At 36.7% G+C, this 11,686-nt stretch overlaps 1 long non-coding RNA gene across 3 annotated transcripts in view; it reads left to right on the top strand.

Annotated features, from left to right (window-relative positions):
• LOC105334379 (uncharacterized) overlaps nucleotides 1-10,797 on the top strand; it is a 43,844-nt gene extending 33,047 nt beyond the window's left edge. Inside the window, exons 1-4 of one of the 3 annotated variants that reach the window (XR_010709362.1) lie at nucleotides 8,494-8,822; nucleotides 8,978-9,042; nucleotides 9,221-9,292; nucleotides 9,448-10,797. This is a non-coding gene — a long non-coding RNA (uncharacterized lncRNA). Of the gene's footprint in view, nucleotides 1-8,493; nucleotides 8,823-8,977; nucleotides 9,043-9,220; nucleotides 9,293-9,447 lie in introns of those variants that run through there. The other 2 variants (XR_004603557.2, XR_010709363.1) reach the window with 2 other exon arrangements.
• Nucleotides 10,798-11,686: the final 889 nt, after the last annotated feature.

Below are 11,686 nucleotides of genomic sequence, written 5' to 3' on the forward strand. Positions count from 1 at the left end.
ATAATATTGTATACTTATCTTTCAAACATTTGTAATTATATGATACCACTGAGTCTCCAAAGTGCTTTCTTTTACGACGCCTAATTAAAGGAGTTTAAAAAAAAAAGATTCTTGTACGCTAAACAACAACAATCAATAAGTCGATTTACAAAAAATAACTCGGTCACAAAAACCTGATGTGCAAAAAAAAAAAAAAAAGAATGCGGGACATTGGAACTGTTATGTATGATCAATTTAATATTTCTATTAATTTTCCATCGTGTATTACATCAAACATGCAATTCTAGTTAAAATGCCTCATGTCGTGTTCAATTATTTCCTTGTTTACCTATCAAAAATCATTCATAAACTTGATTTACCAAAATATTAGTGTTTACATGTTCTGAATTACCATTCGTGTTTAGACACTACCCCATACACATTGTTCTCTGTATGGAACGTGTTGTTTGACGTACCGCTTCACTCATCGACATGCACACGTATTCTGACTCTTATTCTTATCTGTATGCTTTATAATATGATGTACATGTATTATTAGTTTTCGTTTTCAGTATTTTCCTGCTAGTTGTGCCGAGAGAAATTTAAATCCAATAGAGAATGGAAAAAACATCTGAATTCCAGGCCTCATGAACGGATGCGGGTCCTGTGTGCTTTCTGGCTCTCCAAGATGGAAAAAAAAGAAGTCGCCGCGGTGGATGAGTGATTTTAGAGTGCATGTTACAGACAGTCACATGGCAGAGAAGAGGATTTTATCCAATGGTCTTCCCTCTGATTTGATTTCTTTTCCGAGGCGAATGGCTATGGGTTCTGGTTAGCCGTGTACCCCAAGAATACCTGCGGCTGATCGTGCCAAATTCTTGGAGGAATGATGTAGCTGTGCGGGCTAGGACAGAAATGGTGAGATGGATCAGGGTAAATCAGCTCAACAAGCGGCGTAAAAAGGAAATAGAGCAGGGATGGGATGCGGCCAGTTCTCCCTCATTGACCACAACGAGATGTTTGTGTCAAATTGCAGTGAGGAGCATGAGGATGATAGCAAGAGAGCCAGAGTACTCCCCCTCCAGACATGACCTCACCAGGGACTACCAGCAAAATACCATCAGTCTGGAGGGTAAGGTGATCAGTGTCTACATCACGTTGACTCCAAAGGCGGCTCGAAATCCCCAAATTATCTCTTCATTTGTGAGGCAGTCGAAATCCCTGTTCCATGGTATATTTTTTTCAGAAATCCCCTCCATGATCATGTTGCCTCTTCATAAGAAAAGAAAGCTTTATCTGTTGTCCTTGCTGTGGGTTCAGAGCACTTCCAAAGCATCAGGAAGGGAATCTGCTCACAGCCTAATTATCGAGTGCATGCCATCGTAACGATCCTCCTTCCGTTCCAGGTCAACCAGGAAGTTCTGCCGCAATACTCTGTCAGCTGGAGGATCTCCTCTCCATTGACGACTAGCAAGAGGGTCCCCTACCATTGACTGCCAGCAGAGGGTCTCGACATTACCCCGTACATTTTGTACATTTGTACGACATTGAATTGACCCTTCATTTTATCGATTGAATATATGATTATCATAACTGTTTTAAGCATTTTTTTTTACTAGATTTGTGATGTAATTTGTGTTATCCGGAATTGGTCGGGTCGACCATGCATGTTTTTGTGTATAGTGTGACAATAAAAGAGCATTCTAGAAAAGACACATGGCGGTGTTGGTCGTCTGTTAAACGTTGTCTCAATGAAAGACAATACATGGTGTCAGAAGTGAACAGTCACTGAGTTATGGAGCAGTTAAAACCTCCGTCGCACTTAAGTTTTGAAGGGAACTTGGCCGAAAATTGGAAAGAATGGCTGCAAGGATTTCGCCTATACTTGATCGCGTCAGGAATCGACGAGAAAGCAGGCAAGGTACAAGTTGCTACGTTTTTACATGTTGCTGGTGTTGAAGCGAGACGCATTTATAATACATTCAACATTCCGGAGGAGGATGTAGATAAATTAGATGTATTGATTCAATGCTTCCAGGACTACGTCGAACCACGTAAGAATTTGACATATGTACGTCACATATTTTTCACACGTAAACAAGAAACTCATGAGACTATTGATAACTATGTCACAGACTTGAAAAACAAAGCATTACAGTGTGAATTCGGGGATTTGAAAGAGTCGCTAATTCGGGACAGAATAGTATGTGGTATATCGAATGAAGCATGCAGAGCGAGACTCTTGCGAGAAGCAGATTTAACACTCGTTAAATGTATAGACATATGCAGAGCATCTGAATTATCAGAACATCAGTTGAAGACCTTACACCAAGAACCAGTGGCAGCTGTATCCGCTCACGCTGTATCCAAGAAGCATAACCATGAAAAACAGCACAATAGTAGTGAGACTCACAGAAAACAGAAAGCCAATGTCCAAAGTACGCACACAGGCAAACCATGTGGCAGATGTGGTAGACAACATCAGAAGGGAAAATGCTTTGCATACAACAAACTCTGTTACAAGTGTAAAAGCCCAAATCATTATGCTAAATATTGCAGGACTGGATCTAAGTCAAGTGTACATTCGCTAGAGGAAACGGAAGAGGACCTATACCTTGGCACAGTGAGTGTGGACAGTATTCATGAAGAGCTACCGTGGACAGAATCTGTGACTATTAACAATGTACCAGTTACATTCAAGCTGGATACAGGGGCTCAAGCAAACATAATACCGCGAAATGTATTCAACTCGCTACAGATTTCTCGGAAACACTTACAGAGTGTGAACGTGAACCTGATTACCTACAATGGTGACGTCATGAAACCAGATGGAAAAGTTGACATTAGATGCCGCATTCGTAAAGTGGAACATACACTTCCGTTTTATGTCACAAACAAGGGAAGCACTCCTATCCTTTCTAAAGAAACATGTGCTCGTTTGGGATTAATACAACACATACCAGCAGAGTCAATAGACAAGGACGTGTTTATGTCAAAAGACAAATTAATCGAACAGTATGCAGATATTTTTAGTGGTTTAGGAAAACTACCAGGAAAGTACCACATTGAAATAGACAAAAGTGCAAACCCAGTGGTTCACCCACCAAGGAAAATACCCGCAGCGTTACTTAAACCTGTACAAGATGAATTAAAGCGAATGGAAGATCTGGGCGTGATAACGAAACAAGATGGTCCAACAGATTGGGTCAACAGTATGGTGACAGTACGCAAACCAGGAAAAATTCGCATATGTGTGGATCCAAAAGATTTGAATCAGCACATTAAAAGAGAACATTATCATCTAGTGACCGTAGAAGAAATTATTGAACGACTGCCTAATGCCAAAGTCTTCTCAAGATTTGATGCCACACATGGCTTTTGGCATATTCAGCTCGATGAGGAAAGTTCTAAAGCACTTACCTTCAATACACTATTCGGTAGATACCGGTACCTGAGACTTCCTTTCGGAATCTCGTCAGCTTCAGAAGTGTTTTCAAAACGTGTACAAGAACTATTTTCAGACTTACCTGGTGTTGAGTGTTTAGTGGACGATATACTGGTACATGGAGAAAACAACGCGGAACATGATGAAAACCTTATTCGTATGCTGGAACGCTGTCGTAAAGTAGGACTCAAACTCAACAGGGACAAAGTTGAACTTAGAGTTCCTGAAGTAAAGTACGTCGGTCACATTATTGGGAAAGATGGACTCAAGGTGGATCCGGAGAAAGTACGGGCCATTGTGAATATGCCGGAACCAACAGACATACAAGGTGTCCGCAGATTCCTGGGACTAGTGCAGTATGTGTCCAAATTCATTCCAAACTTAGCAGATGTTTCGGAACCACTCCGGATACTTACCAAAAATGATGTTGTATGGCACTGGGAAAAGGAACAAGTTGACAGTTTTGCTAGATTAAAAGAAATACTGACACAAGCCCCTGTGTTAAAGATATATGACCTTGAGAAGGACGTCACAATTTCCGTTGATGCTAGCTGCAAAGGATTGGGTGCTGTATTGTTACAAAATGGGCAACCAGTCGCTTATGCCTCACGAGCTCTTACTGAAACTCAACAGAGGTACGCACAAATAGAACGCGAGATGCTGGCAGTTATATATGGATGTGAAAAGTTTCACCATTATATTTACGGTCGTTCGATTACCATAGAAACAGATCACAAACCGTTGTTAGCAATTCATCGCAAACCATTATACCAAGCTACTCCAAGACTACAGAGAATGCTGATGCGTTTACAGCGCTATGATGTACAATTGAAATATGTACCTGGAAAAGAAATGTTTATATCCGATGCTTTGAGTAGAGCATTCTTGAAAGAGTGCAAAGAGACATTAGTAGATGAGGACATTGATGTGAACTTTATTGAACAAGAACTTCCAATGACAGAGAAAAAGCTTCAAGAATTGAAGGATGCCACAGAAGCCGATGAACAGTTTCAAACATTAGCGGACATTGTTAGAGTAGGATGGCCTGAGACTCGTGAACAAGTTCCAACTTGTGTCAGGATGTTCTGGAACTACCGTGGTGAAATTACCGTCCTGAATGGACTATTGTACAAGGGACAGTCTGTAATGATACCATCATCACTGCAGCGCCAGATGCTTACCAAACTGCATGAACCTCACCTTGGTATCGTGAAAACTAAGCAGAGAGCCAGGAACATAATATTTTGGCCGAACATGAACTATGACATAGAACAGTTAATTCAGTCTTGTGGAGTGTGCAACTCGTTCCGAAAATCAAACATCAAACAACCTCTAATTCCACATGAAATACCGAATACTCCTTGGACAAAGGTTGGAGCAGACATTTTTCATTTCAAGGGCAAAGACTATTTGTTATTGGTGGATTATTACTCGAAATACCCAGACATCATACCACTTCCAGATTTACGAGCCCGATCTACCATTGCAGCATGCAAAACAGTATTCGCTAGAAATGGCATACCACTAGAACTATTTTCAGACAATGGGCCGCAATTTAGTTGCCATGAGTTTAAGTGTTTTGCATCGGATTGGGAATTTGCACACAGAACATCAAGCCCTCGTTATCCACGTTCGAATGGTCAGGCAGAGCGCTGCATCCAGACCATTAAAAACTTGCTCAAAAAGGCAGAAGAGAGCAACGGTGATCCAAATATTGCTCTCTTAGAGTACAGAAATACACCTATTGATGGAATTGGAAAATCACCCGCACAGCTGTTGATGAACAGAAGTCTTCGTTCAAAGATTCCTACAACTCGAACATGGTTGGAGCCAAAACCTTTGGAATCTCAACTCTCCAAACTTCAACTTCGTCAGATGAAACAGAAATATTTTCATGACCGAACCTGTTCTAAACTACCGCACATTGAAGAGAGAGAGATCATTCGTATGCAGAATCCAGAAAATCGAAATTGGGAACCAGGAGTCATTCAACAGAACCTTGGAAACCGTTCATATAGCATATTGAACCAACATGGAAGAGCTCTTCGGAGAAACCGTAGCCAGATATTGAAATCGCGGGAAACCAACTTCCAGATGTTACCCCCAGAAGTTGAACCACAATTGAGTGAATCTGTACCAAGTGAAAGTGAAAATTCTGGTGATGTGTCCAATGTTAATACCCCACATTCAAGTCAGGAAAATCCCGTGGCAAACAGCAAACCCTCGGTAACCAGATCAGGAAGAATCTCGAGACCACCCGCCTACCTATCAGAATATGTGAAATAACTTGATGTACTTGTGTTCATGTTTGTACGTCTACTATTCGTTTGTAAAAAAATATTACTTATGAAATCCAATTGATTATAATTTTGAAGAAACAATTTTGAATTTTAAGAAACTCTAAAATTTAAATGTGTGTGATTTTCATAGTAAGTAAAGAGGGGGGATGTGATGTAATTTGTGTTATCCGGAATTGGTCGGGTCGACCATGCATGTTTTTGTGTATAGTGTGACAATAAAAGAGCATTCTAGAAAAGACACATGGCGGTGTTGGTCGTCTGTTAAACGTTGTCTCAATGAAAGACAATACAAGATTGATCACCCTTTTTAGGAAAATGCCATTTTAGTGCTTTTTCTGTGAGAGAAATCGTTATGTTACAGCTATCACACTTTGTATGGAACATGCTGTTTGACATACCGCTTTAACCCTGGACATGGTTTATTTGCGATTGATTTCAGTCGTCTCCTCGATTGATGAACTGTGTCTTCGTAGCAAACTTCCGTGTTTAATTATATTCATGCCCGCACTACTTTGTAGCTTTTCATTTCAAAACCCCTTTAACGTACAATATCGCAAGGATGTGAATTTACGCTGTTTGCGTATTTTTACATATAAACATGTGTCCGTGTTGGACTAGGCTTTGAATAGGAATAAAATGTCTAATTATGATTTAAATTTATTTTTTCGAAAACTAGGATAGCTGTTCAGAATGTCCAAAAATCCGTACATATTTTTGATTGGTTGTTCGTGTCCGGACAGAAAAGGAAAAATACTCAATGGTTGAAGAAGTTTATAAATATAAGTCAGTTTCAGCAGCATCGTCCCTCGATAACATCCCGTTCAGTTGATAATTCCTCAGATAACCCCAGATATTAAGCAATATGAACCTGGTTGTAGAATTGGTATAGTATAGCAATCATGTAAGACCATTCTTTTTAGAGTGTATAGTTCTAATTATTAATTCTAGTCTATAAAAGGAACTGTTTCATTTATCTGAACTGTGCAATTTTGGAATTACAAGTTTTTCGGATTGTCTGGAATCAGTATTATTGCGGATTTTCTTAATTCATAAGTTCAAATACGTGATTCATTTTTATAACAAGTTGTCAGGATGTCGGAATTAAGCTGACCAGATATTTAATATTTACTAGAAATTATGAGGGCTTAATAAGCTATCATGGTACAATTTGGGGAGGGGGTGATTTTAGCAGATAGAATTGACTGCGTGTGGCGAGCTTAGCTGTCTGGATTGGCACAAGTTCTACTAATTCAAAACAGTTTTTATATGCTGTTCATTGGTGGATTTATCTTGAAAGCAACAAATTCTGCAGATACGAGAACTAGTTGCATTTTATTTTCAATAATGAGTATTCAAAACGGAGATAGCTTGAATGCTTGAAATGGTCAGAATCTTCGTCTATGTTATTATATTAATATATTTTGCGACCCTGAATAATTTGTTCTGGTGTTTTTCATTTATGGCAAAAAAAACCCCGCTTAACCTGTAACAGTTGATTCAAATGGACAAAAAATCAGTAAAACGGTAACATCAGAATTATCAAAAAAATCACCAAGGTATTACAAACGAAATTGAAGGTACAGGAGAGTGAAGTTTGCCAAAGATTCTGAGTTATGTTTAGATCAGTCTTTTGTAAAACATTTGTCCAGAATACATGCTGGTACAGACATTCTTTTCACAAATAAAGATGCATTTTGGTATCGGACAGTGTTAAAACTATAATGAAATTATGGTATCGGAACGAATCCTTGGAAGTTAATACTTTGAAAAAAAAATTAAAAATCTGCTGGATTTGCTAGGGAGAAAATAAACCCTAAAATAAATTCTACAATTAGTACTCTTCTAAACCATTCTGGGTTTGAACCCCGTTACCTAGCTGCTACATGTACTGTTAGTGGTCATAGTCAATTAGACATTTATCTTTTTGTTCATCTACTGCTTTGACACCTCAGGTACAATATAACTATTATTACAACTACGAGCCACTTTGGCTTATATTACTTTGTGAAGTATGGCATGCAACACTTGTACTTCATGTTTGAGTATGTTGTATGTCGAATGCTTTAAGTGTATGTACAGGACATGTTGGTCCTGTGGCAGCCCAAGTCAATGTTGTATTAGGTGTGTAATCTGTATAAATGATAGTGACTCGTATCAAGGAATCATTTTACCTTATTTCAAGTATATAGCTTAACATCTAAGTTATTTCTGAGCCTATAGGCAGTCATAATTCAAATAATATAATAAAGTGTGCATTGGCTCTGAAAGCAACACATTGAGTGACTTCCTATTCTGAAATTCGACAGTCAAAATTCCCATTTTCAGGATTCAATAAAACCATCTTCAATAATTATTATTAAAGGTAAATTTGACGGCTATATATTCCAATGCATAAAGGTTAGAATTACTGTTATTGTTGCCAGAATAAATTTTTAATAAAATGTTTTGAAAACGTCAATACTATGTTAGTCTGGGGATTGTTTTAATGACCAATATATGTACAACAGTCAAATGTGCTTCTCGACATGAAACGTCAATACATATTCAACAGTCAGCATAACAATAACAATAGTGTCGTGGTATGCATGCACTGTGCTTAAATCGTAGCCAGGATTTTATACATCGAGCATGTGGCTCTAAGTACATGCACTAAGTACATGTATCAAACCCACCAGACTACCATTTAGGCATTTTACATGCTAAACACAATTATGTATATAGAGAGTCGCTTTGGTTTTTTTTTTATTCATTAACAATTGTGACTATACCATTTATAGTTTATTACTCTTGACAATTTAAATCGCGTTGCAGGAAGGAAATGCTAGCAAAACTAAAAATACAAACTTCCACATTTAGACAGCTAAATTAACCGCAAATTAAAAGCCATAAAATTCATCCGTATAACCTTTATTCATTATATATTTGAAGAAAGGGAAGTTTCATGTTAAATTATATTGTTTGGCGCCAATAAAATGTATAAAATATATTTTATCAAAACAAAACAGTGTATGGCAACAGTTGTTTTTAGGCATGATGATAATAATCGTGTGTTGCTTTTTATCTTGTTTGGTTTTTTCCAGTTCGAAAGTCTGCACACAGTAAGTGATTTATTAATCTTATACATTATGCAGTATCAAAAAAGGCTTTAAGAAAGAATAATTTTGGAATTTATTTATTTAATGCAACGTTTCTTTATAGTTTTTTTTAATACGCATGTAGATAAATTCATTTGCAAAGCTTCTTTTTTGAATAGTCCCGAAGGTGTCCTCAAATGCTGTCCAGGATATGTGTGGAATCGTACAGAAAACTGATGTGTTTGTTTGTATTTCGACTAAAGCCATTAATATTTTCATTTATTTTTAAATTTGTGTATATATACGGTAGACATTGACCTGATTGTGAAAAAAAAAACTATCTATACTATTCTTTTTTTTAAATCCGATGAATGTTTTTTTAATTAGTATCCATTATAAAAATATCTTTTGCTTGGTTGTAGATTTGACTAATGATACCACGTCACCAAAACATCAGAATGTATATTTAACAACGCAAACAACAAGTTTTAACAGTAAGAATAGTTTTCTTCATCTGAAACTTTGAAAACTTAAATGTAAAAAGGACATAAAAGAATTGATTAAAAAAAAACACGATTTGGCAGTTCAAATAGAGACACAAATTAAACAAAAGCGGAACTATAGATGTATAGAATCAAAATGTTTGCAGACATTTTATAATGGTTACAGACTTCACACGGCAAGCCAACTCTAGCACACATCAGGAGAAACCAAATGAAAAGGAGTCAAAGACATATGGACTTTTGAAATACTTTATTTTAATTCTACTTGTCATTACATTCATCGTGGGTTTGTTATATGTAAGACTTGTTTTTCGTTGTCGTATTCCACATTCCTAGGTTAAAGAATAATAGACAGGGGAGAAAGGCTGAAACGATACACCCATTTTACGATACAATACGTATTGCAAATGTGCAATACTTGTGCCATGATTTAAGACGATCGATGTTTAAGAAAAAACAATTCAAACAAATGAACGACAGGTATCATTAATGCAAGTCACACTTTTATTTAATTAAAAAATGTAAACAGATAATTTGAAAACTAAAGCATTATTTGGGTCAATAAATCATGATAATACAATGAAAAGAACAAAGGTAACTTTCATTGACAATCATCTATCAGAATGACTTTAAGTCCAGATGTATTTTATCATCGTTGTTATTGTTTGAACGGTCACACATTCAAGTTTGAAAAATTCAAAAAGGAATGCCTCTTATCAGACAAGTACCTCAGACCATTTGACCCGACAGTTGATTAGTGGTGTGATTTCAACGAAGTAATTAATAGATTTAAAGCTCATGAAGAGTTCATTTGCAAATCGTAAATACAACTTTTTACTTTTTTAGGTAGGAAGTAGACTACCGATTAGACCAAACCTTACACCAGAATAAACCCCAACTAAACTCCGAATATACTTTTGGGGTTTACTTGGAGTTTACCCTGGGTCTGCTTTTTGAAAATTTGGTTCCACTCGGGGTTTACTCGGAGTTTAATTTGGGTTTACTATTCAAGAATTGCTTTTGGGGTCAACTGTACGCACTGAAGTGAGAAGCAGACCAGTCTTTTTATCTTTTCATCGTACTGACTGTATTTCTTGTCCCTTGTATATTCCGAATACACATGTAGCGTCTGCTTTCAGCGGTATACTTCTGATCGGGGTTTATTCTCTTTGACCACTATGGGTTTTCTTTAGGTTTACTCTCTATCCGCTCAAGGTAACCTGGTTTGAACCCAGAAAGTAAAACCAGGGTTTAGTCGGGGTTTACGTTCTGATAGGTTGGGTCTGATCGGTAATGTAAGCATATCACCAAGATTTAACTGATATGGTGCAGGTGGGTTCTGTAGTTTGATATGTTTCATGAGCCGTTATTATTTGCATCTGTCGCAATAGGATAGAACAACTCAATCGCCAGGCCAAACCCGATGTAATAAACCGAACCCGATTTAAAAGCTGAATTAAACCGAAAATGGAAGCAGTGAATCGAAATTTGAATCTGACGTATTCCGGTGAATTGTTTCAGCCCCACAAAGAAAATAAGCATGTAAATAGGCAATATATTCAAATCTTATTTTTGTGTTCTATTTACATTATTGAGAACGACATTTTTGAGATCGTGTTTTTAAATGTGATCAATATAATTCGTAAAAACGTACATTATTTGATTTAACATAATGTGTAAACAAAAATAAGTAAGATGCCGTTATTATTTTAGCATCTTTATTTGATTTGATTGAGTATGTGATATTAAACATGTTCCTAAGTCAAAACCAATTTTCAAACTAGTCAAATCTTTCCCGAATCAGCTTTGCAAAATCAATATCTTTGCAATGAATTTAATATTTGAATCATTGTATTACTAACACACAAATATGCAATAGAGGTGTTAGCAAAAAAAATCAGCAGTTTCGTTTCATTGTAAAAAAATTACTTGCTGAACTAAATATCACTTCCGGTTTTGTTAAATTTCCCCAAGATCGTTCGAGATCCTTTTTGTAATTGATCGCAAAACGTGCCCCTAAAGCAAAGACAACTATATTATATATTTTGTATAAATTGCCAACTATTTAGAACAATTTCACAGTAAATTTTAAGTGAGTACATGCTCTAAAATCATTTCTACAGCTCTGACTTTTTCTAAAACAGCCATTCTTCCTGTTTTTTAAAACTGTTTTTGAAGACTAAGAAAGATTTCCAAAAAATATTCTTATCTTCATCAAAAAATGCAGCAAAATATCAAGCGGATTCTGAAAAAATATGTTACTTGTGTTACATTTAGTTGGACATTTGACATATGAAAGAAGACCAAGATTGTTAAAAGATCATGAATCTTACACATTCTTGTTAGCAAAGACAATACGCAAAAAATCTCATACGGAAGAGAGTG

Source organism: Magallana gigas, chromosome 9 (assembly GCF_963853765.1).
Source record: "Magallana gigas chromosome 9, xbMagGiga1.1, whole genome shotgun sequence".
Classification (NCBI taxonomy): domain Eukaryota; kingdom Metazoa; phylum Mollusca; class Bivalvia; order Ostreida; family Ostreidae; genus Magallana; species Magallana gigas.